Source organism: Phodopus roborovskii, unplaced genomic scaffold, assembly GCF_943737965.1.
Source record: "Phodopus roborovskii unplaced genomic scaffold, PHOROB, whole genome shotgun sequence".
In the NCBI taxonomy this organism is placed as follows: domain Eukaryota; kingdom Metazoa; phylum Chordata; class Mammalia; order Rodentia; family Cricetidae; genus Phodopus; species Phodopus roborovskii.
In genome coordinates this window covers 6,667,143-6,673,972 of record NW_026126407.1, presented here as the reverse complement: position 1 = coordinate 6,673,972, position 6,830 = coordinate 6,667,143, and positions in this window count along the sequence as shown.

The following is a 6,830-nucleotide window of genomic DNA, read 5'->3' as shown; positions in this document are numbered from 1 at the left end:
AGGTCCCACCTTAGTTATAATTGCGACACTTTATAGCAACTTTATTGTTTATAAATTCTTGCACGTTTGCTCCAGGAGCAATGGGATTTATCTCCGTTTTATAACTGCAGTTTGGAGACAAGAGGTGACTTGTCTCCAAATCACACTGCTTCTAAGAGACCTGATGAAAGGGCTCCAAGTCTTTTGAGGAAACATTAGTTAAATGACTGCTACATATTTGATTGTTTCACTGTAGGTTGTTGCCAGAATACTGATATTAACCACAAGGTGTATCAGGCACTTCCACTACCCAGCACAGTGTTAGTCATTCAACAAACATGGTCTAGTTTCCTCTGCATAGTTATCTCTGAGGTAGAAGGGTGTCGTGATTTCCGTTTACACACAAGGAAGCTGGCACCGGTAGGGAAAAGGACTTACCCAGGTGGAAGGGGGGTGCTAGGATGTCCAACCCAGGTGTGGCCAGTCCCAGAAGTCCTGGTGTTCCAAGCAGGTGGGGCCCACAAGGCACACACTCCTGAAATACAACAGGAGACAGACCAAGGTGGCCTGGCACTCACCAGCAGTTGTCAGTCTGGCGGCTGGTGACTGATGGTATTGCAAGGAAGGGGTCTTTCCTGGCAACTGTGACTATATGTAGAGATGTGTGTGGGGGTGGGTGGGTGGAGTCCAGGAAGATCCATTAACCAGCAACAGAGGCCCCTAAGGTGACAGAAAATCTCAGGTGTCTCCTGGTCACACTATGCACTTGTCCATGAACACATTCAGCCTCCAAACACATTGCCTTGTTCCCCTTGGATTGCCAAAGAAACCCTCCCTCATTCAACCATCCCCATCCAGGCACAGTGACTCAAAGTGACACTTCAGGCTCTGAATTCATGTGTCTGTGCACCACAGACATGCCTGGTGCTTGCAGAAGTCAGAACAGGGCATTGGATCCCCTAGAACTGGAGCTGTAGATGGTTGTGAGCCACCACTAGGGTGTTGGGAATAGAACCTGGGCCCTCTGGAAGAGCAGCCAGCAAATGCTCTTAACTGCTAAGCCATCTCTCAGCCCTTGTGCACAACTCTTACAAGCAAACAATTTGGTGTCCCTGTCCTGGCCCAATGCTACCTGGAAATTCTTGGCGTCTCCTACAGGGTACCAGCCACAGATGCTGACCTCCCTCCCAGCCATTGCAACAGCTGTGACTGAGCCACCGTCTTTGGCTGACATGATGAAATGAGGGCAGACGGTGACAAAATGCCTGATGATGGTAGAGAGGTGAGCGCTGGTCCTAAGATGGCATCCCCCCCTTTTTAAAAATTCTATTCGGCCCATGGGATGGTGCCACCCCAAACATGTCCCCCTTGAACTGCCTCCACAGATGTACCTGAAGATGTTCCCCACAAATCCCCTAGGTGTTTCTTGTTTGTTTGTTTGTTCAGACATGATCTCATGAGCCCAGGTTGGCCTCAAAGTCACTATACAGCTGAGGATAGCCTTCAGCTTCTGGTCTCCTGCCTCCTTCTCACTAGTGCTGGGAGCACAGCTACACCAGCTTGCCCATTTTAGGAGTTGGTAGAGCTCAAACTCAAGATCATGTTGTCTATTAGGCAAGCATTCTACCAAATGAGCCACATTTCCAGCCCTCCCTAGGTTTGTCTTCCTTCCTTTCTTCCTTTTTTTTCTTTTTGCTTTTCTTTCTTTCTTTCTTTCTTCCTTCCTTCCTTCCTTCCTTCCTTCCTTCCTTTCTTTCTTTCTTTCTTTCTTTCTTTCTTTTTTTTAAATACAGAGAGACAGGGTTTCTTTGTGTAACAGCCCTAGCTGTCCTGGAACTTACTTTGTAGACTAGGCTGGCCTTGAACTCACAGAGATCTGCCTGCCTCTGCCTCCCTGGTGCTGGGATTAAAGTGTGCCAGCACTGCCTAGCTAGGTGTTTCTTAGTTTGATCAAGTTGACAAAATTAAGTACCACAGGCTATCACCTTGAAAATGGCATAAAATCACAGGTGCCTCTCAAGAAATGCAAATTAGAAAATGCAGCTAAATCCGGCATGATTGTACTTGCCTTTAATCCCAGCACTCAGGAGGCAGGGGTAGGGGCAGGGGCAGGCAGAACTCTGTAGATTCAAGGTCAGTCTGGTCTTGTTCCAAAAAATAAAACAAAGCCAGGTGTGGTGGTGCTCGACTTTTATCCAGCACTGGAGTAGGGTGTGTGTGTGTGTGTGTGTGTGTGTGTCTGTGTGCGCAAGCAATCGAGAGGGTAGAGGCAGGGGATCCCTGAGCTGGAGACCAGCCTGGTCTTAAAACAAGTTACAGGATAGCCAGAAACCCTATCTTGAAAAACAAAATAAGCAAAAAAAAAAAAAAAAAATCAGCTATAAATTCTTTTTGTTGTGGTACACATCCATGATCCCATCATTCAGGAAACTGAGGCAGGAGGATTGATTATAAGTTTGAGTTTCAAGGCCAGCTTGAGATACATAATGAGACTATCTCAAAAAAAAATTGTAAAACCCTAATTTGAGGGAATTAACTATATCTGCTTCCATCTTTCTATTTTTTCTATTAATAAAGTTAATGGGTGTTATACTATATTTAAATGGTTCTGTTAAATATATGGAGGGTGGGGCTGGAGAGATGGCTCAGTTGTCAATGTGATTGCTGCTTTTACAGAGGACCAAAGTTCTGGTCCCAGCACCTATGTTGGGCAGCTCAATGACTGCTTGGAACCAGCTCCTGGGGACCCAACACCTTCTTCTGGACTCTCTGGGAGTCTTACACATACACATACATGGACTCTCTGGGAGTCTTACACACACACACACACATACATGGTCTGTGAAATGTGGTAGAGCTGGGTGAGTGGCACACATCTGTAATCCCAGCACTCGAGAGGCAGAGGCAGGTGGATCTCCCAGTCTGGAAGGGCCAGTCTGATCTACATAGGGAGTTTAGGTCAGCCAGGAGTCATCCTTAGCTACATATTGAGTTCAAAGCCAGCTTAGATTACAAAATACCTTGTCTCAACCAACCAAACAACAAGCAGCCAGGCAGCAACAATAAAACACATGGCATGACATGATCATTTCCCCAAGCCACTAAACTCCCATCTACAATACATTTTATAGAGATTGGATTTCATTTGATGGTGATTGGATTCATTGCAGGGACTATTCTTTCACCCCATCATTTCTGAACATTTAGCTGGTTTCCTGTTTTTCTAAACAACTCTGCAGTGAATATCCTTATATGCACATTTTAGTGATGAAAATTCCAGTGCTTTGGATACATTCTTGGGAGTAAAATTACAAGCCAGAAGATAATTAAAACAAACACTTTACATGGCTTTTAGCTCATGCCGGGACTGTTGGAAGCACTAACCAGCCATCAGTTCCTTTAACCCCCGGCATCTTTGAGGGAGGAGAGCTCTTGCTGTCTCCATTTCATAGAGTTTGAGGGACACAAAGTGACACGACTAACATTTGCAATTTGGACCCAGGCTTTCTGGCTCGGAGTCTGCGTGGACTTACCTGCCTCTCTAGTGGCTTCTTGATTTCCCGAGGGCCAAACCGGAAGTGGCCCGGAAGAACTTGTGTGCCTTTGATTTCCGCTCCCCTACACCTGCAGGTGCTAGTATAGTCTTCTGGGAGCCTAACGCCAGCTGGAAACCCTGTCCTTTCAGGCTGGTGTCTTTTTACTAAGTACTGTCACACAGGCTGCTCCTTGCCCTGGCTTGCTTGTGGTGGGGCTCAGGGCAGAGTCTTGCTCTCACATCAGCTCATCGTTGTGTGGCTCCAGGCGATATCCTCACCCACAATGCATCCTTCTCCTAGATGGCCTTTACTCTTTCACTCTGGTGTCTTCTAAAGTAGTAATGCCTACCCCTCCTTCAAAGCAACTGGATCCAAATAAATGCTAAATAAATATGAGCAAGAAAGTTCATGTAAGCTAACTTTTCAGGCCCTTCCTTGCTTAAGAGACGTCTTTGGTGGTGGTGGTGGGCATGGTGTTGGCACTGGGAACATCCTATTAATTTTCTTTGCCTGACTTAATTACCTAAAGAATGCACTTATGCAGCACAGGAGGACAGTCTTATGTCACCATCAGCAACTGGTTTAACACAGCCAAGACCCCCCCCCAAAAAAAAAAACTCATTCTGAACAAGCAGCTTGCAAAAGGGAATAGAAACTTTCTGCTCTCACTCCATGTTGATTCAGTGTTCCGTAGAGGCTGTACTGTATTCACACTCCCACTATTTACAAGCAGTGTGTTCCCTCGCCTAGCATGCACTGGGTCTTGGGTTCAGTCCCCAACACTGCAAACAAAGAAAACAGAGCCACAAAACACATATTATTTCTGTGAAGAGACACCACGAGGTAACTTACAAAAGGAAACTTTTTTTTTTTTTTTCCTTTTCCAGACAGGGTTTCTCTGTAGGTTTGGAGGTTGTCCTGGAACTCTATTTGAAGACCAGGCTGGCCTCGAACTCACAGAGTTCCCGCCACTGCCTCCCGAGTGCTGGGATTAAAGGCGTGGGCCGCCACTGCCTGGCCAAAAGGAAACATTGAATTGGGAACTTGCTTAGTTTCAGAGGGTGAGCCCATGACCATCGCGGCAGGGAGGCTGGTGGCAGGCAAGCCTGGTGCTACAGCAGTAGCTGAGGACTCCCATCTTATCAGCAAGTTGGTGACAGAGAGTGAGCTAGCTGGGAATATCATGGGCTTTTAAAACCTCAAAGCCCACCTCCAGTGACAAACCTCCTCCAACAAGGCCACACCCACTAAGACATATCAAACAGTCCCACCAGCTGGAGATGAAGCCTTCAAATGGGGGTCATTCACATTCAAACTACCACAGCTAATACAAATGCAACTACACGGAACGCCTCTGTGTAGTCCAGACTGGCCCGGACCTTGTGATTGTCGTGTCTCCACCTCCCCATTGTGGTGCTACCAGTGTAAGGATACAGGCATTCTGCTGGCCTGTCCCCTGTCACCTGGCGGAATGCACTCAGGCAGTACCCTGGTCAGCCCAGGTGCAAGGACCCCTTTAAAAGAAAAACCCCTGTTCCCCTGGGACAGGAGTTTTCCTGTCTCCCTCTTCTCTTCTGACCTTTCTCTGTCTCTGTTCTCTTTACCTCTTTTCTCCTTCCTCCTCCACTCTCCCTTTCTAATAAAACTTCTCACTTAATCTCCATCTGCCTGGCATGTTTGTCCCTCGCCTGGGATGGACTCCGCCAAGGTTCCCCTCGCCCTTTATTATAACAACCCTGCCATGCCCTGCCATACTCTGTGCCAAGAACATTCTTTTTGTTTGTTTTTGAGATTCTTTTATCAGTGTGTGTGTGTGTGTGTGTGTGTGTGTGTGTGTGTACATGAGTTTATGGCCATCATGTGTGTGCAGGTGCCCAAGAAAGCTAGAGGGTGTTAGATTCACTGGAACTGGAGTTACAGGCAGGTGTGAGTCATCTGATATGGGTACTAGGAACCAAATTCAGGTCCTCTGCAAGAATAGTAAGTGCTCTTAACTGCAGAGCCACCTCTCCAGCCTCTAAAACACAAATCTTGACAGACTGGAGAGTTGGCTCAGCAGTTAAGAGCACTTGCTGCTCTTGCAGAGGACCTGGAATCGATTCCTAGCGCCCACATGGTGAGTCACAACCTTTCATACATTCAGTTCCAGGGGATCCAATGGCTTCTTCTGATGTCCAAGGACATCAAGCATGGATATGGTGCACATACATACATACAGGCAAAATACTCATATGTAAAATAAAATGAATCAATCTAAAAATTTTGTTTTGCTTTTTGATAAAGGTTTCTCGGTGTAACTCTGACCAACATGGAATTCACTCTGTAGATCAGGCTGGCCTTGAACTCACACATGGAGATCCACCTGCCTCTACCTCTCTAGTGCTGGGATTAAAGGCATGCGCCACTGCTGCCGCCGCCACTGCCACCTGGCCTACCCATATTCTTTGAATCCACATTCTGCCATGTGGCTTGGTTACCCCTTCTTTGTATGGCACATCCAACTTGCTCAGAGTTTGCTGGCAAAATTGCACACCTAGATTTTTCCTCCCTGTCTCTCTGCCCAGAACTCCTGCCTATAACCTCCTGCCTAGCTGTTGGCCATTCCTCTATTACACCAATCACAGCGATACATCTTCACACAGTGTACAGATAACCTATAACAAGGCTATTTTATTTTTCTTGCCTTTTCTCACTGGTGAAGACAATGATGAAAATGGCATTTTTTGCTTCCTTCTGATTTTAATATTTATTTTATTTTTAGGGGCACAGTTTATGGTAAACGGGAATAGTTTAGCACATGTGAAAGCCCTGCATTCAATCTCTCACACTTAAAATAATAGGAGAGACTAGAAAAAGAATCCTAGGAATGATACTATGAATTCCTGGGTATTTATTTCTGAGTCATAGCTCAAAGGCAAATTTTAGATAAGGCTCAGAGCCTTTCTTTTATCTGAGCAGGAATGCAGCATGAAGCCTTTGTGCTCCGTCCTTAATTACATATTTATTTATGTGTGTCTATGTCTGTGTAGAGGTCAGAGGTTGACCTTGAGCGTCTTTCTCTGTCACTTCATCTTGTTTTTGAGGCAAGGTTGCTCACTAAGGTCACCAGTTTGCTGCCATTGAGCTCCAGGGATGTTCTGCTTGGCTCCTGTACTACAGATTTGGATACCACCACACCCAGCTTTTCACATGGATCCTGGGGAGCTCCTCACACTTGTACAGCAAGCACATTACCCAACTCATCTTTCCCGATGTGTGGTGTTCAGGACAAACCCGAACTAAAGATCCTGCCTCAATTTCACAAGTGATGGAAAT